Source organism: Loxodonta africana, chromosome 9 (assembly GCF_030014295.1).
Source record: "Loxodonta africana isolate mLoxAfr1 chromosome 9, mLoxAfr1.hap2, whole genome shotgun sequence".
NCBI lineage: Eukaryota > Metazoa > Chordata > Mammalia > Proboscidea > Elephantidae > Loxodonta > Loxodonta africana.
The window spans coordinates 40,752,198-40,779,749 of record NC_087350.1 but is presented as its reverse complement, the minus strand read 5'-3'; positions in this window follow the sequence as shown (position 1 = coordinate 40,779,749).

The window sequence follows — 27,552 nt, the reverse complement described above, 5'->3', positions numbered from 1 at the left end:
GTTTGGTTTTTTTTGGTTTGAATGCATTGTTTGATTTCTTGTCTGCTGCTTCCATGGGTGTTGATTGTGAATCCAAGGAAAATGAAATCTTTGACAACTTCAATCTTTTCTGCATTTATCAGGATGTTATTTGTTGGCCCAGTTGTGAGGATTTTTGTTTTCTTTATGTTGAGGTGTAATCCATACTGAAGGCGGTGGTCTTTGATCTTCACCAGCAAGTGCTTCAAGTCCTCTTCATTTTCAGCAAGCAAGGTTGTGTCATCTGCATATCGAAAGTTGTTTAATGAGTCTTCCTCCAGTCCCGAGGCTGTGTTCTTCTTCACAGAGTCCAGCTTCTCGGATTATTTGCTGAGTATATAGGTTGAATAATTATGGTGAAAGGATATAACCCTGATGCACACCTTTCCTGACTTTAAACCAGGCAGTGTTCTGTCGTTCTGTTCAAATGACTGCTTCTTGGTCTAAGTATGGGTTCCTTATGAGTACAGTCAAGTGTTCTGGAGTTTCCATTCTTTGCAATGTTATTCACCATTTGTTAAGATCCACGCAGTCTAACGCCTTTGCATACACAATAAAACACAAGTAAACATCTTTCTGGTATTCTCTGCTTTCAGCCGGGACCCATCTGACATCAGCAATGATATCCCTTGTTACACGCCCTCTCCTGCATCTGGTTTAAATTTCTGGCAGTTCCCTGTTGATGTATTATTGCAATTGCTTTTGAATGATCTTCAGCAAAGTTTTACTTGTGTGTGATAGTAACGATATTGTTTGATAATTTCTGCATTCTGTTGGATCACTTTTCTTTGGAATGGGTGCAAATATGGATCTCTTCCAATCGGTTGGCCAAGTAGCTGTCTTCCAAATTTCTTGGCAGAGACAAGTGAGCACTTTCGGCGCTGCATTAATTTGTTGAAACATCTCAATAAGTATTCCATCAACCTCTGGAACCTTGTTTTTCACCAATGCTTTCAGTGCAGCTTGGACTTCTTCCTTCAGTACCATCAGTTCTTGATCATATGCTACCTCCTGAAATGATTGAATGTTGACCAATTGCTTTTGGTACAGTGACTCTGTATATTCCTTCCATCTTCTTTTGATCCTTCCTGCGTTGTTTAATATTTTCCCCATAGAATTCTTCACTATTGCAACTCGAGGCTTGAATTTTTTCTTCAGTTATTTCAGCTTGAGAAATGGCAAGCATGTTCTTCCCTTTTGGTTTTCTACCTCCAGCTCTTTGGACGTGTCATTATAATACTTTGTCTTCTCAAGCTGCCCTTTGATATCTTCTGTTCAGCTCTTTTATTTCATCATTTCGTTTTTTTTTTTTACTTTCAAGAGCAAGTTTCAGAGTCTCTTCTGACATCCATTTTAGTCTTTACTTTCTTTCCTGTCTTTTTAATGACCTCTTACTTTCTTCACGTATGATGTCCTTGCACAACTCATCTGGTCTTCGGTCATTAGTGTTCAATGTGTCAAATCTTTTCTTGAGATGGTCTCTAAATTCAGGTGAGATATACTCAAGGTCACCCTTTGGCTCTTGTGGATTTGTTGTAATTTTCTTCAACTTCAACTTGAAGTTGCATATGAGCAACTCAGGGTCTGTTCCACAATTGGCCCCTGGCATAGAAATGATAGGGCTTAGTAATGAGAGATGGAGAAAGAAACCTTGATGATATCTGAGTTTGCTTATCTGGGTGACTGAGGTCCGAGGTGCCAAGGGAAGGAACACAGGAAGAGAGCTTTTTACCTTTCTTTTAATAAAGGGAAGATGATGAGTTTATTTTGAGACATGTTGAATTTGTGGGGTGTATTTTTTTTATGGGACATCCAGGAGTCCCTGGGTGGTGCATACAGTTAAGCACTCAACTACTAGCTGAAAGGTTGTGATTCAAACCCACCCAGATCCATCAGAAGAAAGGTCTTGAAAACCCTCTGGAGTACAGTTCTACTCTGACACACATTGGGTCATCATGAGTTGGAGTCGACTTGAGGGCAACAGGTTTATTTTATTTTATTGTGCTTTAGCTGAGGGTTTACAGAGAAAATTTAGTTTCTTATTAAACAATACACATATTGTTTTGTGACATTAGTTGCCAACCCCATGACGTGTCAACACTCTCCCTTTTTTGACCTTGGGTTCCCAATTACCAGCTTTCCTGTCTCCTTCTACCTTCTAGTCCTTGCCCCTGAGCTGGTGTGCCCATTTAGTCTGGCTTTGTTTTATAGGCCTGTCTAATCTTTGGCTGAAGGGTGAACCTCAGGAATTTCTTCAGTACTGAGTTAAAAGGGTGTCTGGGGGCCATAGTCTCAGGTTTAGGTTTTTGGTTTTTGGATGGGACATCCCTGAAGAGATTTCTAGCCACCAATTGGAAATGTGTATCTGGAGCTAAGAGCTAGAGAAGTAATTCAGGATTCAGCCACATCGAGGAACCAAACAAAGCCTTGGGAATAGATGTCATCACCTAGGAAGAGAGAGAGAGATGCGCAGCATTTATAGCCCTGCAGAAAAAGAAGGCCAGATTAGACACTTGAAAGGTGGCTACATTTAATGAACATTAGTGGAAGAGAATCAGAAAATAATAGAAATTCCTGACAATCTGGGGCATGCCGTTAGTTAAATCTAGTCCTTTACTCTTGCATCTGATTCCCCTTTCATTCAGAACATGACTCGCCTGAATGTAACCTATTTAGTTTCTGGCTGAGAATGAAAGAAGGTAGGTAGTTTTCCTCTGTATATCCTTTAAGGCAATGCTCTCACCTTTTCATGGTTGACCATGAGTATGACCCCCAGTTAGAAATACGTTATATGTTGTGACCCAGTGCATACATGCAGATGTAATCATGTAACTAAAACAAAGAACTTCATGAAACAATATCTACCTGTTTATGTCCTGCAATTAATGCTGATATAGCTTATTCTATTCTATTTCATTAAAAAAAGTACTTGGGTCCCACTAAATTGATACCATAAACACTAATGAGAAGCATGTGTGGCTCAGTGGTAGAACTTTTGCCTTTTTTGCTGGAGACTTGAGTCCAATTCTTGGCCGATGCACCTCATGTGCAACCACCACTGTCTGTCAGTGGAGGCTTACAGGCGGCTATGATTCTGAATAGGTTTTACAGGAACTTACAGTTTAGGATGGATTAGGAAGAAAAGCCTGGCAATCTATCTCCACAAATCAGCCAATGAAAACTCTGTGACTCACAATGGTCTTATCCATAACCCATCATGGAAATGGTGCAGGACTGGGCAGTGTTTCAACCCATTGCGTTAGGTCACCATGAGTGGCAGCTAACAACAATAACAAATGGAGACTATCTGCAGTTGGGAAGACACTGCATTAAGAGGCTGTAATTTCTAGAAGTTCGCTCCCCCACTAGTGGTTGGCATCTTTCAGCAAAGACCAGAGGTTGTTAGTCACAGCTCAGCCTTGGGCTCAGTAGGAAAGAGCATAACCCTTGGATGTAGGAATTTTCAGCACTGGGAGGAAGTCTAGGTGAGATCTACCAGCAGGATTGCTTGTGATGTTCCCAAAACCCATTGCAGCCGAATCAATTCTGACTCATAGCAACCCTATAGGACAGAGTAGAACTGCCCCTTAGGGTTTCCAAGGAGCGCCTGGTGGATTCAAACTGCTGACCTTTTGATAAGCACCTGTAGCACTTAACCACTACGCCACCAGGATTTCCAGATGCAAATAATAATAATACTAGACCTTTATTGAGCCAGGTAGTTTACATACGTTATTTATTTATAAATTTTTTTTATTGTACTTTAGATGAAAGTCTACAGAACAAACTAGTTTCTCATTAAACAGTACACGTATTGTGTTATGACATTGGTTAGCAACCCCATGACATGTCAACACTCTCCCTTCTCAATTTTGGGTTCCTTATTACCAGCTTTCCTGTTCCCTCCTGCCTTCTAGTCCTTGCCTCTAGGCTGGTGTGCCCCTTTAGTCTCGTGTTGTTTACGTAAGTTATTAACTCAATTCGTTCTCATAATAAACCTCTGAGGGAAGTGCAATTATTATTTTTTTTTTTGGGGGGGGAGTGCAATTATTACTTCCGTTTTATAGATGAGAAATACTGAGACTGAGAGAGACAACTTGTCCACAATCGCACAGACAGTAAATGGGGAAGCTGAGATTCAAACTCTGTCAGTCTGTTTGCAGAGTCCAGGTACTTAGCAATACTCGGAAAATGTTTGTCAGTGTTGGACTAGAGGCTGAAAGGCTTGGTCCACCTTGTCCTCTGGGTCATTCCTGTCAGTCTCTTGTGTGTCTTTCAGCAAGGCTTGGTCTTTTCTGAGTCCCTGGGTAGTACAAATGGCTAAGCACTTGGCTACAAACCAAAAGGTTGGCAGTTAAGATTTACCCAGAGGCACCTTGGAAGAAAGGCCTAGCGATCTACTTCTGAAAAACCAGCCATCGAAAACTCTACAGAGTGCAGTTCTACTCTGAAACACATGGGGTTGCCATGAGTAGGAATCAACTCCAATGCAACTTTCATTTTTTTGTCTTTTCTTATGGTACTCTTTATACCTTCTCTCAGTGGGGCCTCCTTGAGTTACAATTTTCTGGGATGTAATCAAATATCTGACATGTTCTTAGGAAGTGGAGGCAGGAAAAGAAGCAGGAGAGAAGGGGTAATGGGGTAGGAGTGAGGTTGATGAATGGATTTTGTGGTTGGGCTAGAGAAGTCTGTCTGAAGGGGCAGAGTCTGGGTCCTTATCACCTGTACCTGGCAACAGCGTCCCGCCTGGCTCCCCTTCCATCTTTGCCCAGGCTTATCTTTCCAAAACAGCACTGTCATTGTCACCCTCCTGCTTCATGCTTCCCGTTAACACTGCTGACGCATCATGTCCCAGACTGAACTCTTCCTCTCCCTGCAGTGCCAACTCATGCTTCTGAGGGAAGATCTACAGGATAGAGTTCTAACTCCTCAGATGGCCATTCTGGATGCCACGATTGTCCCCTCCCCACTTCCTTTCCCTCTCTTCCCTCACTACTTCCCTATGTGAAGGTCAGCCTGGAAAATTTTCTCCTTGTGCCTGGATGCATGGTACTGACTCAGGTCTCTGCCTGTACCCGTGTTTCCCCTGCCTGGAATGCACTCCCCTTCCCCTTCCACCTCTCCATGCCGACCAATCCTTCAAGGCCCAGGCCAGGTCTTGCCTCTTCCTTTATGGTTTCTCCTGATCTGTTTCTTCACCTTTGCACCTTTGCTTTTGTGTTGTCCGTTTAGCCGTATCGCCAACTCCTGTAGAATATGTAAATGGTTCCCGTTTTATGCCCTCAATAAGATTTATTCATTCATTCTAAAACTATTTATTGAATTGCCTACTAAGTTTTAGGCACAGGAAACTTGATGGCAATTGAGGGCAAAACTGAGTCTCATACCTCCAGAATCCACAAACAGGGCCAGCACAGTCAGTGTCACGGAGAGATGTTGTTTTTGACCTTCAGCTTACACTCGCCTGGCTAGGGAAACACTCCAATTTTCCTTTGGGCAAACCCCAAGTCTTAGTCCATGTGGTTTGAGCAGGGCTGACCTCACGTCCTTGAATGAGGAGTAGGCGTGTGACAGAGGTCCAGCCAGTGAGAGAATTGCAGTCCCTGGTCACAGATGCTGGTTCAGAGATGGGCATGTGGTTCCAGCCAGGCCAACGGGAACTAGCCCCAGGTTCTTGCTGGAACAATCTGGGGCTGCTAAGCTGGTGGAATGAGAGCCTGGAGCTTCTGGTAGTTATTATTGCCACCACTTGGGGAAAGCCTTTCTGAAGATGAAGCTCACAGGGAGAAAATCAGTTGAGGGATGGAAAGCAACCGATTCTGGATAACATCTTCTAAGCACTTGAATCCAGCTATGGCTAATAAATTACCTTTTTGTTTCAATTGATTTTTGTTGAGATTCTGTCACCTGCAACTGGAAGAGTTCTACCTATTGTGGTGCATCCTTCATGATTGGATGCTCAATGATGGTGATGACCTGCAAGTGAATAACAGCTCAAAGAGCAGCTGCCCTTCTGCATCTTGACCCTGACTAGCCAAGAGTGATTCTTATTCCAGCTCAGGTTGGGTTGAGGGTTAGGTTACATCGAGTCAACTGGTTTAGCATTGCTCTGGTCCTAGATGTGGTTGTTGTTAACGGCTGTTGAGTTGGCCCCCCAGTCATGGTGACCCCATGCTCAGTGGAACAAAATGCTGCCTAGTTCTGCACCATCCCCATGATCAGTGGTAGACTGGACTCTTGTGATCCACAGGGTTTTCATTGGCTGATTTTTGGATGTAGATTCCCAGGCCTTTCTTCCTACTCTGTATTGGTCTGGAAGCTCCATTGAAACCTGTTCAACATCGTAGCAACGTGCAAGCCTCCACTGATAGACAGACGGGTGGCGGCTGTGCATGAGATGCAGTGGCCTGGAGGAGAACCCGGGTCTCCCTGGTGGAAGGTGAGAAGTCTCCCACTAAACCACCACTGCCTCTCGGTCATAGATGAGCACTGCATTTTTTCCCGCACTGAATCCTTCCCACAGTGCCTTGTCCACGCTGGATATCCTCCAGGTGCTCAATATATAGTTGGGGGTAAAGTTTCCTATAAATCTTGAACTGTAGTGAAGAAATTGATTAAAATTTTTGATTGTTTCCCCAGGGCTCTCAGGATAATGTCACAAGTCCTTGATGTAGTTTAAAAGGCCTGGCATGATCTGGGCCCTCCTCATTTCTTTGGTTCTATCTTTTGTGCCCACTACCTCCAACTCTGCACTGGAGCCTTCCTGAACTTCTTTTAGTTCCTTAAGCCCTTGCCTTACACTTCCTTACCTCCCGTTCTTTGCACATTAAATTCCTCCTGCCAGGACTCCTCCCCCTAATGCCTCCGCCTTCCTCCTCTTTGTTAACTCCTGCTCATCCTTCGTGTCCCAGTTTTGTTGCCTTTTTCTTCAGGAACATTTCCTGGGTCAATCAAGTCTGGTGTTCCTCTTAGGTGCTCCAAGAACAGTCTTTACTCTTTCTTTTGTTATCTTATCAGATTATATGGTAATCCTTAATTCAACTGTCTGCATTCTTTATGCCCAAAGAGGACAGTCCCTGGGTCTATTTTGTTCTCCATTATTTATCCCAACACCTGGAACAAAATTGCAAATACCTTTTTGGTGGGAGAATGAATGAATGGAACCTCCATCTGGCTCTCAATTGACATGTAGAAGTCAAAAACGGTTTTCATGACCTACCTGGCACTGCTGTGCTGGCTCATGTTGGCTTCTTGATGCTAATAGTCTGCTTTGTATCTCTGCTTGACAGTTGACCGGTTTCCATTGAGTTGATTCCAACTCATGACAGCCCCATGTGTCCCATAGTACAACTGTACTCCATAGGGTTTTCAATGGGTGCTTTTTGGAAGGATACTGCCAGGACTTTCTTCAGAGGTGCTTCTGATGAACTGAATTGTGTCCCCCCAAAATATATGTGTCAGTTTGGCTAGGCCATGATTCCCAGTGTTGTGTGATTGTCTACCATTTTGTCATCTGATGTGATTTTCCTATGTGTTGTAAATACTATCTTTATGATGTTAATGAGATGGGATTAGTGGCAGTTATGTTAATGAGGCGGGACTCAGTCTACAAGATTAGACTTTGTTTTAAGCCAATCTTTTTTGAGATATAAAAGAGAGAAGCGAGCAGAGAGACTTGGGACCGCATACAACCAAGAAAGCAGCACTGAGAGCAGAGCATGTCCTTTGGACCCAGGGTTGCTGAGCAGAGGGAGAAGCTCTTAAACTGGGAAAGAATGACAACAAGGACCTTCCTCCAGAGAGACAGAGAGAGAGAGAGTCTTCCCCCAAAGCTTGCGCCCTGAATTCAGACTTCTTAGCCTACTAGACTGTGAGAGAATAAACTTCTGTTTGATAAAGCCCTCCACTGGTGGTGTTTCTGTTATAGCAGCCCTAGATAACTAAAACAGTGCTTCTGGGTGGATTTGAACCTCCAAAGTTTTGGTGAATAGCTGAGAGCTTTGTTGTAGCTGTTGGGGGCCATCAAGTTGATTCCAAACTCATAGCAACGTGTGACAGAGTAGTACTTCGCCATAGGGTTTCCCAGGCTGTAATCTTTACAGGGGCAGATCGCCAGGTCTTTTTTCCTGTGAACCCACTGGTGGGTTCAAATTGGTGATCTTTTAGCTAGCAGCTGTGCACTTAACCATTGCGCCACCAGGGCTCCTTGCCAAGAGCATCGTTGTTGTGTGCCATTGAGTTGATTCCAACTCATAGCAACCCTATAGGATAGAGTAGAACTGCCCCATAGGGTTTCCAAGGCTGTAATATTTTCGGAAGCAGACTGCCACATCTTTCTCTCTTGGAACGGCTAGTGGATTTGAACTGACAACTTTCTGGTTAGCAGCTGAGTGCTTAACCACTGTGCCACTAGGGCTCCTCTCCGAGGCATTAAGGACCTCATATTGAGCAGAATTTATGGCAATGTGTTTATAAGCTTATAGTGAACTTATTAACTACAAGAGGTGGTGACAAACTATCAACAGAGAAAGAAAAACTTACATAGTCCTCATTTTAATAATGCCTATTGGAAACCCTGGTGGTGTAGTGGTTAAGTGCTACCGCTGGTAACCAAAGGGTCAGCAGTTTGAATCCGCCAGGTGCTCCTTGGAAACCCTAAGGGGCAGTTCTACTCTGTCCTATAGGGTCACTATGAGTTGGAATTGACTCGACGGCACTAGGTTTGGATTTTGGTTTTGGTTATGGGCGAGGGGTGGTGGCTACTAAGTGTGTTCTCTGATAAACCCTTATAAATCAATCAATCCACCAATCAATTAACACATATTTAATAAACACCAACTACAAGTTAAGGGAGCCCTGGTGGAACAATGGTTAAGAACTATGGCTGCTGACCAAAAGTTTGACAGTTCAAATCCACCAGCAGCTCTGTGGGAGAAAGATATAGTAGCCTGCTTCTGTAAAGATTTACAGCCTTGGAAACCCTACGAGGCAGCTCTACCCTGTCCTATAGGATCACTATGAGTTGGAATGGACTCAGTGGCAATGAGTTCAGTTTGGTTTTGGTACATAACCATAAGTAAACTAAAAAAACAAACAAACCTGTTGCTGTCGAGTCGATTCTGACTCATAGCGACCCTGTAGGAGCTGCTTAAAAAATACTTCTGGTGATTAATAGGGCTTTGCAGCCTTGAAGCTAGAGATGTGATGGAGCAGACAGAGCACAGATTCTTGGCTCCTAGTACAATAGTCATCTCCACCCCTGCTTCAAGGAAAGACCAAATTATTCCTGAGCTAGTGGTAGGAATATTTTCCTTTCCTCCAACATTTAGTCTCGGATTCTTGGAACATTGTCACTCCCAAAAGTCAGAGGCTGGGAATATTTTAAAATACTTTTAACAGAACATACTAAGCCTTGAACTAAATCATGGCCTCACCTTAAACGTCCTTAGGTTGCTCGAGACAACTTCTTGTGCCTGCATTTAGTCTTTGGCTAAAGCCACACGTGGACACACCTTTGGCTGGCCCCAAGTTGGAGCTTCTCCAAATGAAGGTGTTCCTCCTGGTTTAAGTGCTTCTGCCTGGTGAATTTTTGGAACATTTCTGGTGCCCTGTCTTGTCCATTTGAGTAAAATATGTCTGTAGTCAAACCGTAGTAAAATAATTTCAGTGACCTTCTGCTAAGGAGCCCAATAAACAGCTCCCATTCAGAGGCACTTTCAGAAGTAAGATTAGCTGCTGGTCTGCATATGAGACCGGTGGCTAATGGGCCATTTTACAAGGGAGTCTTATTTAATTAGAACCTGTTAGGAGTAAGACTTCCCATTCCAATTTGATCGTTTGAAGTGCATTGACTGGGAACTGAACCTGGTTCTCCTGCATGGAAGGCAAGAATTCTACCACTGAACCATGGCTGCCTCTCCTCCTCTCCCCCGATTCTGAGTTCTTGTTGTTGTGTGCCATGGAATGGATTCCCACTCATAGTGAGCCTATAGGGCAAAGCAGAACTGTTTCTGCTGAGCCGTTGATGGGTTCGAACCTTTTGCAGCCAAGCTCTTAGCTGTTGAACCACCAGGGCTGCTCCATTCTGACTAAACCACACCTATTGCCACTGGGTCAATTCCGACTCATAGGGACACTATAGGACAGAGCAGAACTAACTACCACATAGGGTTTCCAATGCTGTAAATCTTTACGGAAGTAGACTGCCACATCGTTCTCCCTCAGAGCGGCTGGTGGGTTCGAACCACCAACCTTTTGGGTGGCAGCCCAGTGCTTAACCACTACTCCACCAGGACTCCTCCATTCTGGCTAGCTCCTATTAATAAAGCTTAGAGTCCTTTCTGAAACAGAACAACACCCACCCCCTTTTTCACCCCCAAATATCCCAGGAGTCATTAGACTTTAAAGGACCTTGTAGCAATTTTATTTTTCTTATAGTCAGGAGCTGGAAATGTTTAACTCCGCTCCCCTCCTGAGCGGGGCAGTCACAGATTTTAGGGCCAGACTCTCAGGCAGTGGTTCTCCCAGGGAGAGACTGTCAGTGTTAGTAGCACGTTAGAATCGCCCGGGGGTTTTAAAAACTATTGCTGCCTGGGGCCCACCCCTAGAGATTTTGAATTATTTGGTCTGGGGTACAGCCTGATACTGGGACTAAAAAACCTTCCCAGGTGTTTATAATGATGACCAGGTTGAGAAAAAAAAACAAAACAAAAAATGGCTAAAACCAGCCTGTGTTGAAATAGGTTATCTTGGCTAGAACTTTCTCTCCGCCACAGAATATGACTTGGAAAACTCTTTTATGTATTTTTAGATTATAAGTGGGGAAAATAAAAGCTTTTACCTGGCCTGTCTCATGAGATTGTTGTCGAGCCTAAAGGAGATTAAGGATCCCTGGTGGCACAATAGTTAAGCACTCAGTGGCTAACTGAAAGGTTGGCGGTTCGAATTCACCCAGCAGCTTTTTGGGAGAAAGACCTAGAGATCTGCTCCTGTAAAGATTCCAGTTTAGAAAATCCTATGAGGCAGTTTCTATTCTGTCATATGGGGTTGCTGTGAGTCAAAAAATCAGCTCCATGGCACGTAACAACAAAGGAGGTGATTTGGTAGTGGTGGTTGGGGTGGGGAGAGTGCTTTGTAAACCAAGATTTGCAACCTCACACACCTGTGGGGTTCAGGCAGGTAAGTGCTGGAGGGGGACAGGCAGGCAGGATACCTGACAACAAGGATCTTGGAATGTGGATGAGGCAGGAGTCTTATCTCCAGGGCTTAACCTTTGCCCTGCTCTGCCTGATTGTTGAACATGAATCTGGACCCAGTGTTGCCAGGAATTTTTTTTTTTTTTTTTGTAGAAGAAACTACACATTAGGATTTGTATGCAAAATATGTTAATTTTAAAAACACTGAGTGCCAATACTTGGAAGGTCAGCTCAATTGGACTGGAACAAAAGCAAAGAAGTTTCCGGGATAAAATGAATGCTTCAAAGGTCAGTGGAGCAAGGGCGAGGGTCTGGGGACCATGGTTTGAGGGGACTTCTAAGTCAATTGGCAAAATAATTCTATTATGAAAACATTCTGCATCCCACTTTGAAATGTGGCATCTGGGGTCTTAAATGCTAAGAAGCGGCCATCTAAGATGCATCAATTGGTCTCAACCCACCTGGAGCAAAGGAAAATGAAGAACACCAAGGTCACACGACAACTAAGAACCCAAGAGACAGAAAGGGCCACATGAACCAGAGACCTACATCATCCTGAGACCAGAAGAACTAGTTGGTGCCCGGCCACAATCGATGACTGCCCTGACAGGGAGCACAACAGAGAACTCCTGAGGGAGCAGGAGATCAGTGGGATGCAGACCCCAAATTCTCATAAAAAGACCATACTTAATGGTCTGACTGAGACTAGAGGAATCCCGGCAGCCATGGTCCCCAGACCTTCCGTTGGCACAAGACAGGAACCATCCCTGAAGACAACTCATCAGACATGAAAGGGACTGGTCAGTGGGTGGCAGAGAGATGCTGATGAAGAGTGAGCTAATTATATCAGGTGGACACTTGAGATTGTGTTGGCATCTCTTGTCTGGAGGGGGGATGGGAGGATAGAGAGAGAGGGAAGCTGGCAAAATTGTCACGAAAGGAGAGACTGAAAGGGCTGACTCATTAGGGGGAGAGCAAGTGGGAGTAGGGAGTAAGATGTATATAAACTTATATGTGACAGACTGATTGGATTTGTAAACGTTCACTTGAAGCTTAATAAAAGTTAATAAAAAAAAAAGATTAAAAAAAAAATTATAAGAACTTAAAAAAAAAAAACAAAACACTGAGTGCCAGAAAGCACTTTTGGGAACTAGATCCATGGACCACCATTCTGTGAACTCCCTAAAATCGCACGATGGTAAGTAAGAACCATTCTAACATTAGGGCTTCTTTTTTAGTAAATCACTCTATTTCCATCACGTACTTTTGTTCTCATTGTTTTATGGACTGACTCTCTCCTCTGCGGGCTGCTTTGCTGGAGGAAAAGGGTTTCCTGTCCACGGGGCATAGAGAACACGTTAGTTTATTCTTTTGGTGTTTCCTAAGCTTCAAGGAGTTAACATGCCAGGTGGGGAAGATGACCTGGGAAAGAGTTCTGAGCTTGAGGGAACCTTAACTGCTAATATTGTGTATATGTGTTTGTGTTTTAAATTGGCTTTATTTTTTAGAGCAGTTTTATAGTTAAGGAGCCCTGGTGCTGCAGTGGTTAAGAGCTCATCAAAAGAAAGGTCAGCAGTTTGAATCCACCAGCTGCTGCTTGGAAGCCCTATGGGGCAGTTCTACTCTGTCCAATGGAGTTGCTATGAGTGAGAATCAGCTTGACAGCAACTGTGTTTGGTTTTTTTATTTAAAAAAAAATTGTGCAGAAAGTACAGAGAATTCTCATATACCCTCCTCTTGCCGCTGCGGTTTCTCCTGTTGTTAACATCTTGCCTTGGTGTGGTACCTTTATTACAACTGATGAACAGGTATTGATCCATTATTATTAACTAAAGTTCACAGCTTACATTAGGGTTCACTCTTTGTGTTTATTGTGTGCTCTTATGTCTGGCAAAACTTTTGAACCAAGCTGGCTAAGCCAGGGGCAGGGCCCGTGGTGTCTGTGCCAGGAGACAGAAAAAGGAGATGAGCGTTGTGGAGAAATACAGGTGCTAGGGCATTTTTTTTAGGGCAGTTCCTGGAGCACAGGGCATGGAGTACTTACACAGAGGGAGTGATAGTCAAGGGAGGCTCCAGGTGGGGAGTTCTTAGGGGGAAAGGTGGGAGGGCAATTTGAGAGGAGACTAGAAATTGTCCTGGGAGAAGAAGTCGCTGAGAATCAGATCTGAGTGAGACTGCTTTGTCCTCATGCTCTTAGAAGCTGCTAGATTTTGAGATGAAATTGTAATCAGTTTGGCTACAGAGCCAGTGGATACCCCTACAATGCTGCTCCTTTGTTCTTACAACTTTAGAGCGTGCCAAAAGACAACGAATATCAGAGGGAAAGGAGAAAACCATTGTTTGAACACAAATGTCCTTAATAGAGTCCAGGAGTGATAAGGGAAGCTATTAAAACATGCAGGATGTTAAACTGGTTTATGCTGAGCTGGGTTGCACCGTGTTCAGTTTGTTTTCCCGCACTTATTTTGAAAATCTCCTCGGTTCCTTCCCGTACTCATTGCTAAAGATAGCCCTCAAATGTGGAGAAGACACAGCAGAATTCCTCAGACAAAAAACAAAGAACACAGGTTAAAAGAACAATTTCTTGAAACTTAAGGCATTTAGCATCTTAATATGTAGAAATAAATAGAAAGCAGAAAACTGCGGTAAATTCCCTTGTCGAACAAATGTAGTATGTGTAGTCCCACCTAAGTTGGTTTTGTGGATCTGATTTTGGGGTTTTCTCAAAGAAGGAAATACCTGGGTCCTATCAAAGATCTGTCCCAGAAAGTAAAGCAAGTCTGAACTGAATGGACGTGAATAATTACCACCCTCATTAATTCTCCCTTCCCATACTATCTACTTGGTTTTGCAGTTTTGTGTAAGAGTTGAAGAGAGTCATAGATAACATGTTAGAGTAGGAAGGGAGTGTTGATGTCCTTGACTCTGTCCTCCTCAATTTACAGACAAGGAAATGAAGGCCCAAAGAGGTAGAGGGACATGTCCACGTCCCATGGTCAGTTAGTGTCTATAATGGCATTCTTGATCTTACCCGACATGTAGTCCCCACTTCTTTCTCCTCAGCAGACTTCCAAGTTGGAGATCTAGCCTTCTCCGGTGTGACTCAGGGGAAGCTGAGGCTGTTTCCACATCTGGGGGTTGTGGTTGTCGTAAGTTGCTGTAGAGTCGGTGCTGACTCACGGTAACCCCACGTACAATAGAACAAAACTGTTGCTAGGTCCTGCACCATCTTCATGATTGTCGTTGTACTGGAGGCCATTGTTGTGGCTACTGTGTACGTGAGTGCTTTCCAAACTAAAGGGCTCATCTTTCAGTACTGTATTTAACAATATTCTGTTGGGATCCATAGAGTTTTCCTTGGCTAATTGGCCTTTCTTCCGAGTCTGTCTTAGCCCAGAAGCTCTGCTGAAACCTGTCCACCAGGGGTGACCCTCGTGTTTGAAATACTTCATAGCATAACTTTTGTGTGTGTGTGGAGGGGAGAAGCTATGTTTCTTTTTTTTTCAAATTTATTTTTTATTATTGTACTTTAGGTGAAGGTTTGCAGAACACATATTGTTTTGTGACATTGGTTACCAACCCCATGACATGTCATCACCCCCCCCTTCTTGACCTTGGGTTCCCTGCTACCAGCTTTCCTGTCCCCTTCTGCCTTCTAGTCCTTGCCCCTGGGCTGGTGTGCCTATTTAGTCTTGTTTTGTTTTTGAGCCTGTCTAATCTTTAGCTGAAGGGTGAACCTCAGGGGTAACTTCATTACTGAGTTAAAAGGGTGTCCAGGGGCCATACTCTCAGAGTTTCTTCAGTCTCCGTCAGTCCAGTAAGTCTGGTCTTTTTTTATGAGTTAGAATTTTTTTCTACATTTTTGTCCAGCTCTGTCCAGGACCTTATGTTGTGATCCTGTCAGATCAGTCAGTGGTGGTAGCCGGGCACCATCTAGTTGTGTTGGACCCAGTATGGTGGAGGCTGTGGTGGTTGTGGTCCGTTAGTCCTTTGCTGGTTCTGGAAGCTTCTTCGGTTGTCTTCATTCTCCCTTGATCCTGAAGGGGGAAGACCAGTGGAGTATCTTAGATGGCCGCTCACAGGCTTTGAAGACCCCAGACACTATTTACCGAAGTAGAATGTAGAACATTTTCTTTATAATTATGTTATGCTAAACTTATAGCATAACTTTTAGTATCACTTTTAGCAACCATAGTACAACAAATTGATGGGTGGTTGAACTCTAAGGTAAGGAGAACTGGTTGTGCAGTGGTTAAAGTGCTTCGCTGCTAAGCAAAAGGTTGGTGGTTTGAACCCAGCAGCTGCTCTGTGAGAGAAAGATGTGGCAGCCTGTATCTGTAAAGATTTACAGCCTTGGAGACCCTATGGGACAGTTCTACTCTGTCCTATAGGGTTGCTGTGAGTTGGAATCGACTGGATGTCAGTGGGTTTGGTTTTGGGTTTGGGAACTCCAGGGTAGATTCTAATTAATCAATGCACGTCAATTCTCTTTCTCTTTCCTGGTGGTTGGGAACAAGGGCACATGCAACCTTGGTTACCATTAAACCAAAAAACCAAACCCATTGCCATCAAGTTGATTCTGGCTCATAGCGACACCATGTGACAAAGTAGAACTGCCCTATAAGGTTTCCAAGGAACGCCTGGTGAATTCGAACTACTTTTAGTTAGCAGCCGAACTTTTAGTTAGCAGCCGAACTCTGAACCACTATGCCACCCGGAGCCATCTTTTCACCATCAATGGTCTAACTGATGGAGGTGTCCCAGCACAGTTAGAGCATAGCTCAGCTTCTACTAAGGGAAATGCACTTCCATTATATCACACAGTTCCCAGCAGGCTAGGGCTATTCCAATGGGCACCTGGGCGAGGGGAGCTTTCTCACTTTTCCAGGCTGATGGGTAGAGCTGGTGATTAACCATAGAATGACCCAGGGGAGGGAACAGGGAAGAATTTCTATGGCTCAGTCTTTGGAACATTAAGCTGGTGCCCAGTGCTGCAAATGACATTACCTACATCTGAATATGGCTAATGAGACAGAAGAGGAAGAAGCTTCCAGAACCAGCCAAGGTATTTTAGTTACAAGTGACACATGATACAATTCAAACTGCCTAAATAATAAAAGGGGTATATTGAATCAAATAAGTAAAAAGTTTTGGGGTGTGTGGCTCAATCCTGAGGCTCAAATGTTGTTACTAAGACCCTGTCTCTAGTCACTTACTGAATTTCCTATTGTCCACATTGGCTTTATTATGAGATTCCACATGGAAGCAAGGCAGCAACCAGCAACTCTGGACCTACCTTCTCCCATGCTCAAGCCCAGTGGAAGAGAGGTGGGCCTCTTTCCCATCTCAGGTGCTGTAATCATCTCCTGCCTTCATTGGCTCTGGTTGGATCACATGCCCATTCCTGAGCCAATCAGCGTGGCAGTCCTCTGATTGGCCAGGCCTGAGTTGCTTGTCTTCTCCTAGACTGAAGGGAGTAGACTGAGAATGGCAGCGGATGCCCAGAGAAAAATCATTGTACTGTTACCCAGGAGACAGGCGAATGGGCGGTGGCTGTCCAACTTAATACCTAGAAGCTTCTCTAAATGGGGAGATATTTTTGGTTTATAGTTTGGAAAGAGCAGAGAATTTAAAATCAGAAAACGGAGATTTCAGTCCTGGCTCGCTGAATCTTAGCTTCTCAGTTATTAAGAGGAAAGGATAATAGCCTTTGTTTGATCTACATGTTGCTCTGAGGCTTGAGCAAGGTTCTGTAGGGGAAAGAACTTTTCAAAACAATAAGAGCTAAACAAACAAACAAAGGACTGTTGTTGTGGTCGTTACCATTATTGTTACTGCTATCCTTTCTGAATTTCATATCAGGCTCTGATTATGGTACAAGGTCCTTTCAGGCATGGCTTGAAAAGTAAAAGCATCCTTAGCAATTAGAAAGAATTTGGCCAGAGTTGCTGTAAGCACATACAGCATCTTTGTGAGAATCAGAAATATAACACCCTCGTCGCCCCTCCTCTCCCCACACCTCTTGGCAGTGTAGCCCCCTGGGAACGTGGCTTGGCAAGTAGACAACAACTTTGGGCAAAGAAGAAGGCATCTCTTCCTCCAGAAGATAAACCTGCATGGCTTGGTGAGTGGAGCCTATGGTGGATTTCAGCCGTGGCTTCCCCCTTAGCTGCAGGGGAGCCTTTGTGCAGTATATAACCTGCCCAATTGTACTTGGTGACCCTGACTTTGGGGATGAACCATCAAGCAGGTTGGACTCCGAAAGCCTTACTCCTCATTTCACTGGTAAAGTCCATCTAACCCTCCAAGACCGTTTACCTCTTTCCCCTTTCCTGAGCATGTTTGCTTTGTGCTGAATGCAGCCATCTCTGCCGTCTCGCTCAGTTAACTAGCCATTAGTGAGCTAAATTCTGCTGGCCTCTTCAGATGCTCACCTGCAGACCGCTCCAACTGCAAGGAAGAAGAAGCCTTCCTTTTTATAACAGTCCTAATGAGTGATTTTGCAGAGGGCGGCTCATCCTTTAAAGTGAATGCAGTGCGTTGGTTGACCACAGTTGGCTGTTGCTGGGAAGTCAGATGTTGATTTCCCCAAAATGCCCAGGAAGAGGGAATGAAAGGCACAGGCAGCTTCACCTAAACTGACCACCACTGTTTGCTATTCTAAATCCTCCTGGCAACAGCAACTATGGAAAGAAATTATTTGAACTAGATCCAGCCAGTCTCCAGGGAGCCAGGGATGTGATACAGTAAGTGGCCTTTGTGTTACTAGGATGGAAAGTCTCCCTATTCTGAAAAGATTATCCTTCTCTTTGTGAAAGATGGAAAGTTAGAGCAACAGGCGCTTACGCTGTTGTCGTGCTGTGACCGAGGTGCCCCTTTTCCTTCATCCTTGGTGTCTTTGGGGCACCTGAAAAGCATAGCTGTGACAGAAACTTTTCAAATCTTTTAGCCAGATTAAACGGTCACCCTGATGTCCGTGGGGCAATTTAGTGGAATCCAGTCTCAGTTTAAAGCATGCTTGGGTCTCTTTTGCATAGCAAGCACCTTTGCGTGACCCTGCTGTTTTTACCCATCTCTCTTCTTTGCATAGAAAATAGTCGCTGCCTTTGCCTCCATTTACTCACCATCGACTCACTCCTTTACTTCCTCCAAACTAGTTGCTATTGAGTTGACTCAGAATAGAACTGTGCTGCACTGGGTTTTCAATAGTTGATTTTTTGGGAAGTAGATTGCCAGGCCTTTCTTCTGAGTTGCCAATGGGTAAACTTGAACCTCCAACCTTTCATTAGCAGCTGATCACATTAACTGTTTGCACCACCCTTCCCCAGATCCATTCTCTGCCCTTTCTGCTCCTCCTGGGCTCACCTCGTCCTCCAGTTTCTAGTTGGTCCACCCAGTGGAAGACCTGGCAGGAGATTGGAAGGTGAGATGAGGTGTTCACTGCCTCTGACCCTCCGTTGCAGCCTCACAAGGGGTCCGGCAGAGGCTCTGTTCCTCTACTTCCTCAGTTCCTGATGGGGACCCCTCCTCCCTGACTCCAATATCGCCACTGCCTCCCTTGCCCCTTCAGGCACAAGGATGAAAACAGTTTCCACTGTTGTCAGTCCTTAGGTACCTCACTATCTTTTGCTGGTTCCCTAATCCTGCCTATACCGCATGTAGAGCCCTTGTGGCAAAGTGGTTAAGAGCTCGGCTGCTAACCAAATAGTTGCAGTTCGAATCCAATCAGTCACTCCTTGGAAACCCTATGTGGCTGTTCTACTCTGTCCTACAGGGTTGCTATGAGTCGGAATTGACTCAATGGTAATGGTTTTTTTTTTTTTTTTAATACTCCATATAGTCCCTTCATTGAATTCTTTATGACTGAATCCTTTAGAATGTCTGTTTCCCACTGGGGTACTAACGGATGCTGTGTGCATCCTCACTGCTCTTCTAAAATAGATTCGTGGATGGTTATCAGGGACATCCATGATGGGTACCTGAGAAAACTTCCCAGCCTTTCTTATCCGTAGCCACTTGTGCTCAGGCTACTTCTTCCTCTTGATGCTGTCATCTTCCTTAGCCACCTAGATGCTGTTCCATCCTCCCTTCCTTCTACTTTTTTTTTTTTTTATTCTCTGACAAGAACTATAACAGTTGTTTCTTAAGTGGTCCTCCTATTTCCATCCCACCCTGCCCATCTGGATCATCATCATAAAAAAATAATAATCTTCCTAAAACACCTGAACCAATTTAAGGAGCAGCTACAACTCAGTAGAGGTAGGTTCTGGACATTCTCCATTTGCCCCTCTAGATTAATTCTTCATCCTACTCCACCATGCTCTGAGCCCCAGAGACTGACCATTATGAATGCATTAATGGGCTCCCTTGCCCTCCAGCTTCCTTTGGGTTCAGCCAGTTGGAGGCAGTGGCAGGAAATCAGAGGGTGTATTAGTCTGGGTTCTGTAGAGGAGCAAACCCAGTTAGATGTATACATGTGTGTATACAGAGAGATTTACTTCAAGGAAATGGAGCGTGTAATCACGGAGGCTGGAAAACCCCAAATCCACAGATCAGGTGGCAGGCTGGACACATCTGCTGGCTGACAGGATTGTGGGGGCTGGTTAACCCAAAATTAGATGTGAGGCTGGAGACTTCTGTAGGCTTACATCCTAGGAACTGGAGATCAGGCTACAAGAAGAGTATGGGGTCGAGAGAGGGAGAGAGAGAGCTTTGACAGAACGTCCACTTATATACTGGAGGAAGGCTATAACCCCAAGGAAACTCCCTTTGCAACTGACTGGCTGATCACATCAATCACATCATGGAAAGTGATTACATTATATTACACTATAGAAGAGGAACCACTGTCTGCCAAACCACTGAGAATCATAGCCGAGCTAAGTTGACACATATCGTTAACCATCCCAGAGGGTAAGAGGAAGATGAGGTTGGGGTATTTATTTCCTGGGCTGCATTCCAGCTGCGCAGAGGGTTGGCAGTGGCTGTGTTTCTCTCCCAAAGGCTCCTGTCAGGGGGCCTTTCCCTGGAGCTACAACTACTATCTTCCTTTTAGGCCTAGGGATAGTAGCATCTCCTTACTGCTGCTAACCCTGTTGGTCCTTCTTAACCTGACCGCCACTTGGTAGATAGTCCCATACTAGTAAACTCTTCTAAATTACCCACTTGAGGGTACCATCCTACTGGGACTCTACCTTCTATCAAGTTCTGAAGATTCTTTTCCACCACTGAGAGAGCTCCCATTGCTTTCTGGCCTCTCAACTTATTACAGCTTAGTCCAGTCCGGTTAAAAATTTAATCTCATATCTGATTTAATTCTCCTCTCCTCTCTTCCCCTCAAGGACAGGGCCCTAAGGAGGAAGACATGGAGCATTCTTTCACTTCCTGCTCCCTCCACCAGGCATCTCCTGTGTGTTGGGGGTAGAAGGAGGAAAAGGGAAACAAATTTCTTTTTCCATAACTGGCTGCTGAAATAGTCCTCTCTATTGTGTCTCTGGCTGATACTGAGGACCCATCAAGTTTGTATGTGGGGCAGGAGTCCAAATACTGGTTTTTCCTGAAGAGTGTGATGGTCAGGATGGGCTAGGTCATGCTGCGGTGACAAACCACCCCAAGACTGCATAATTCAGACAGGCTTATTTCTTTCATGCTGCATGTTCACTGAAGGTCAGCAGGAGGTCTGCTCACCATAGTCACTCAAAGACTCAGGCTAATGGGACAACCACCATTTCCAACACTACCAGAGGGAACAAGAGCTTCTAAAAGCTCTTGCATCAAGGCTTACATGTTCCAGCCAGGGTGACTTCTACTTGAATTTCATTAGCTAGAGCTAGTCATGTGACCTCACCTACCCAGAAAGGGGCCAGGAAGTGCAATCTTACCATGTGCCCAGAAGGTGGAGCTCTGGAAATATTTGGGGACAGTACTGGTGATGCCTCAGGGCACAGGCGTGAGTTCTTCAGAGGGTGGTCAAGGCCTAGTTCTCTGACAAGTGAGATCTGATTCCAGGCTAAGACAGCACTGCCCCATCCCTCATGTTCCTGGGTATACACTCTACAGCATCTTGCTGCTGGAGATCCTCAACTGGCAGGACTACTAACAAGATGGCTTAAGCCCAACTACTTAAAAAAAAAATTGTGGTAAAATGATTTAACATAAAATTTACGATTTTTACTATTTTAAAGTGTACAATTCATTGGCAATGAGTACACTCATGGTGGCGTGCACCTGCCACTTCTACCTGGCTCCAGAACATTTTCATTACCCCAAAGGGAAGCCTGTGCCCAGTAGGCATTCATTCTCCATTTTCCCCTCTCCCCAGCCTGATAAACACGGATCTGCTTTCTTGTCCCTGTGAATTTGCTTATTCTGGATATTTCCTATAAATGGCATCATATAATATGTGGCCTTTTGTGTCTTTAAGCCCAGCTACTTTTTGAGGTGTCCTTGTGATCACGGAAAGCCCACGCAGTTGCTGTACCAAACAGTGGCAGGGGAGGTGCTCCACAGCTGCCTTCTCTCTCCATCTGCTGTCGCTCCAGTTTTCCTTTTCCTGGCTCAGAAGGAGACCAGCACCCTGCTGCCTAAGCAGTGAATGGACGGCCTGCCTCCCCTTCTTTCAAGTTCCTCAGTCTCTGCGGGTGAATCTCTTGAGGCACTACCCCCCCCCGACCGGTGGGGATAGGATGGGGAAGAAGGCTTATCCATGCTGCTAGAGCAGGGAAAGCTACTGCCCTCCCTCCATCCCAGTCTCTTCCTGCCCCCTGCCCCCTATATAAGCAGAGGAGCTTATATAGCTTGAGGTGCTGGTTAATTGTAGTGGAGCAGCAATTAATAAGTTCTGAGGGGGAGAGAGGAGGCCCCTGGTTGTGCAAACACTTTGCACTTGTCTACTAACCTAAAGGTTGGCAGTTCAAACTCACCCAGGGGCACTGTGGAAAAAAGGCCTGGTGATCTGCTTTCATAAAGATTATAGCCAAGAATCTCCCAAGGAGCAGTTTTACTCTGTGACACATGGAGTCACCGTGCGCCGGAATTGACTCAGTGGTAATGAGCTTGTTTTTTGGGGGGGGGGGGGGTGCATCTGTTCTGATTTTTCTGTCTGTCTGCTTTACGACGTGTGTTCTTTTAGCTGATGCTGTTTTCATCGGTGGGCTGAGCGCCGATTTTGCCTCAACAGGAAAGGTCCGTTTGATACCCTCTCACACAGCATTTTGATCGTGTTCCTCCTCCACTCAAGAACTGTCCATGTCTCTCTGTTATGAATGGGATGAATTCCAAACTCTTGTCTTTGCATTCAAGGCCCTCTACAAGCTATTTCCAACGTAGTTTTCTAGCTTTCTCTCTCACCATTCCCAGTGCAAATTCTCTGTTCCTTTCAGACTGGCCAGCTCACTCACTGCTCCCAAAATGGCCTTGCTCAGTTTGGGTTGGGGTCCTTTACTCATCCATCCTCACCTGGAATGCTCGTTTCTCTTCCTGTCTATGAGGCTCTTTCCCAGTGGTCTCCTCCCAGCTGGCCTGGGTTCCCAGCCTCTTCTCCCCTCTGAATGCCAAGCCTGGTCTCAACCCTGCTGGGTATGTGCCCTGCTGCCTCCTGTTGTTACTGAGCTCCTGATATGTTTGTGCACTGGAGGTGGGGCAAGTTGACATTGTTTGCAGGCCAGCAGAAGGGCTGAGTGGCCCAGTCAGGGAAACAAGCAGAATGAGGCTGGGGGAGGGGATGAGCCAGGGCCAAGGAATCCAAGCCTTTTCCTGATTTGTGACTGGGGAGTTAGGAATGTGTGAAGGAGGCAACTCTGGGGGGCTCTGCCATCTTCCAGGGACACCACTGAGGTCATGCTGGGATTGAGGGTCTGGAAGAGAGGGTCATAAATTTTCTGCTAAGGCTTCTTTCACGTTGACCCAGAAGTACATTCTATTGTTACTATGTTTGTGGGGAGGGGTGAGAAAAAAGAGACAGAAGGGAGGGAGCAAGAGGGACAAATTGGGGAGGGAAGATGAGACAGAAACAAAGAGAAAAAGGCCAGTTAATGTGGGGCGAGAGGCAGGGAGGGGAATGGATTTAGGAGCCCCAAAGCTTGAGTGAGAGGCAGCAAAATCTCTCTCACCTTACTGAAGGGAGGAGACCCTGCTTGGTGGCTCCCTTATTTCTATGCCCTTTTCCCACTCCAATACCAGGATGTACAACCCTCAGGTATCTTCCAATAGCCTGCCTGATGGGTCAGAGAGCAGCCCAGCCCAGAAGGTATTCTCCTTTGGCAAGCTCACCTGTGTGCTGTGACTGGCTTTGTTTTTGTTTCTGGTCTAGTTTGTTTTAGTGGGAGGGGCTGACTTGTGCCTTGGAAGAATTATTTCAAGCCCTGGAGAAATGCCCAGAGGGACAGAGTGACTGCCACATCCCCAGTGCAGCCTGACCTTTCTCAGGATGGCCCAGAGCCACCTGCGTCCCAGAAGTTCCCCACAGCCAGGCAGGCACCTGGCGGGCACCATGACTAGTGCCTGCTGCCCCAGACCCTGCAGGGCTGAGTGTATTGCTTCCTTTTTGGGGCCCCCAAGTAAAACAATCACTCAGTCAATCAACAAACAAAAACCCTGTTGCCATCCAGTCAATTCCAACTCAGGGCGACCCCATGCATTACAGAGTAGAAATGCTCCATAGGGTTTTCTTGGCTATAATTTTTACAGAAGCAGATTGCCAGGCTTTTCTTCCACAACGCTGCTGGATGGGTTTAAACTACCAACTTTTAGGTTAGTAAACCCCAAAATCAAACCCATTGCCATTGAGTTGATTCCTACTCATAGCAACCCTGTAGGACAGAATAGAACTGCCCCACAGCGTTTCCAAGGCTGTAATCTTTATAGAAGCAGACTGCCATGTATTTCTCCTTGGAGCAGCTGGTGGGTTTGAACCACTGACCTTTCAGTTAACAGGCAAGTGCTTAACCACTGTGCCACCAAAGCTCCTTTTAGGTTAGCAGTCAAGTGCAAATCATTTGCACCACAGAGGGACCTGGCCCCCAAATACCAAAAAAAAGAAGAAAAAAAAAATGAAGCCTCTTGCTGTGAAGTTGATTCCAACTCATAGCAACCCTATAGGACAAAGTAGAACTGGCCCCCATAGAGTTTCTGAGCAGCAGCTGGTGGATTCAAACTGCTGACCTTTTGGTTAGCAGCCATAGCTCTAAACCACTGTGCCACCAGTGTTCCCAGGCTGGCAGCATTCTGATTTGAGGCACCCTGAGTTTTGCAAACCCCTTGCTTCCCTAAAAGTGAAGGCAGAGGCTACAGGAACAAGGTGTTGTCAAGAAAGTCCATAACACCTGTGATGCCACAAGGCCTGTGACGTGGCTTACACGCAGGCCTGGGCGGCCCGCTGTCTTCTGTTGTCTCGATGTTATTTCTGCACTTTCCTCCCGTCCTGTTCACAAACACTTCTCACCTGGAGTACTGCAGCAGCTTTCCCCTCCAGTCCATTCTATCTGCAGCTGCGAGATTAATTTTGGTTAGAGCCTCTGTCTTATCTTGTCATCCCTCCACTCTAAAACCTTCAGTGGTTCCCACTGCCCATTGAAACAGGTAAGAACTAAAGAACAATCAGAGTTTCTGTGCTTGCTCCAGAGGGTAAACCAAAAAAGCCAAACCTGCTGCCGTCGCGTCGGTTCCGACTCACGGCAACCCGGCGCGTTACGGAGTCGAATTGTTCCATCGGGCTTTTTTCATTGTAATCTTTATGAAAGCAGATCACCAGCCCTTTCTTCTGTGATTTTGCTAGGTGGGTTTGAATTATCAACTTTTAGGATAGTGTAAAATCCCATAAACTCTTCCACCTTCCCTGAGGGCAGGCCTGGAAGCTGGGGAGAGATAAGGGGTGATGTGTTGGGGACCCTACATCAGTTGCCATCAAGTCAACTCTTACTCAGGGTGACCCCATGTGTGTCCGAGTAGAACTGTGCTCCATAGAGTTTTCAGTGGCTGATTTTCCAGAAGTAGATTCCCAGGGCTTTCTTCTGAGGCACATTTGGGTGGACTTGAACTTTCATCTTTCAATTAGCAGCTGAGCGTGTTAACTGTTTGTACCACCCAGAGATTTTGAGGACCAGGAAACCTTGGTGGCATAGTGGTTAAGAGCTATGGCTGCAAATCAAAAGGTCAGCAGTTCAAATCCACCAGGTGCTCCTTGGATACCCTATGGGGCAGTCCTAGTTTGTCCTATAGGGTCGCTATGAGTCGGAATCGACGCAACGGCAACTGCTTTGGTTTGGTTTGGTCATAACCTGCCCATATCCCATTCCCAGTCCCAGCAGGTGCCACTGGGATTGTTGGTCCCGAGATTATCCTAACTCTTAGCCAAAGTATTCAGGTTTCCCTGTTTTGTAAGCTTTTCATCAAGACCCTCTAGCAATATTTGTTTATATGATGTGGAAAAGGGAAGTTTAGATGAAGATCCAAGTTTGCAGATATTAAGCCAGTAATGGCAAGTTCTTGGCATGCATGCCATCACATTGCTCCTCCCAGACCCATGGCACCTGTACCCAGTGCCATCTAGTCAACTCTGACTCACAGCTGCACTCTAGGACAGAGTAGTACTGCCCTATAGGGTTTCCAAGGCTTTAATCTTTGCGGAAGCAGACTGCCAGGTGTTTCATCTGTGGAGCAGCTGCTGGGTTTGAACCATTGATCTTTTAGTTAGCAGTTGAGTGTTTAATCACTGTGCCACCAGGGCTCCTCACACCCATGGCAGATATGACTAATCCACTTTTGTCCACTGAGCCTAGCTGAGGCCTCAAAAAGCCTTTTCAACGTTACTCCAGGCAGCCACTACTGATCAATTGAATTTGGCAAGTGAAATGAAATCTATTTGCTTTTCTTACACCCAACTCTTCCAGGGAGTGAGACTTTAACCCATTTTGAGATGGAATACAAGAAGGTATGGACAGGCCACTACAGTGGACTGAAAAGTGTCAAGGGAGCTCACCGTTGTGGGATAATCATATTTTGAGACCTAACCGATGATTCTTCCCCATTTCTCTAGTCCGTTCATGAATTCAAGCTGAAGACATTTTGCTTTTATTTTCTTGGTGAATGAATGACTCAGCACAAATGCAGAGAAACCTGAGTCTAGACCTTTGAAACTTGTGGCCAAGATGATTATTTGAGAAAAAAAGGAAAGCTTTTGAGGTTTTGGAGTTTCAGAAGCATGGCTCCTAAGGGGACTCAGGGCATAAGAGATTATATGATCAGTAGAAAAAAGAACAAGACCAGGCAAACAGGGAAAAGCTGTCCTAGAGTGGAAGTGGGGTTAAGAGGAGAAAAATTGCAGAAGAGTAGGTCTCTGAGAAGGGTCCCTGAACCCTGCATTTTCCCCCATGGCCAAGTGTGGGAGAGGAATGATGGGACTCCTAGGTAGGGTTGGGAAACTGAGGGCAGAGGGGACCTGTGTCTCCATCTCTTGGGTTGAACCCAAGGAAGTGCTCAGTATATTATGGAATACAAAGGGCCTCAGATGAGCCCTCTGAATTTCTTGAAAGCTAGGCTAATGAGAGACCTGTGGATAGGACCCTGTGCTTCTGAGAGTAGCACAGAGAGGTGGGGGACATGAACCAGAATAACATGGCGAAGACTAGTGGGAGTGAGAACTTCTCAGTGATTTCAGCATGACAAATGATGTTGCTGAGGACCAGGGAGCCCCAAATGAGAATCGACAGGAATCCTGAATTTGTTGTTGTTATTAGTAGCTGTCAAGTTGGCTCTGACTCATGATGACCCTAAGTACCACAGAACAAACTAGATCGACTCTAATTATGGCTGGAGGGAAGAAAAGATATTATGGCTCACAGAAGATAATTTATCTCTAGGATTTTCACTCTGTAAGAGTTGAGAACATAAATGTTTCAAAGAAGGGATTAATTTAGGGTTTCTTAACTTTAGGATTATTGACACTTGAGCCGGAAAATCCTTTGTTGTGGGTGGCTGTCTTGTGGATTGTAGGATGTTCAGCAGTGTCCCTGGCCTCCACCCACTAGATGCCAGTACTACCCATTTCCCCAGTTGTGATAACAAAAACATATTCAGATATTGCCATATGTCCTTTGAGGGACCAAAATCACCCCTGGTTGAGAACCATTGAGTTAGCTTAATATTCCCAAAGGGCAGGTCACAGAGTAAGGGTCATGCAAAAAAAAAGTGGGGTCTGCACCTGTAGTTAAGTCTGGAAGTGCTGAGTTAACACAAGCTAAACAGCATTTTATTTGTAGGATTTCTCAGGCATGCAATTTGCCAGCGCATGCTTTATTTAAGTTTCCATGAGGGAACATGTGGGCTTAGCACACGGTGA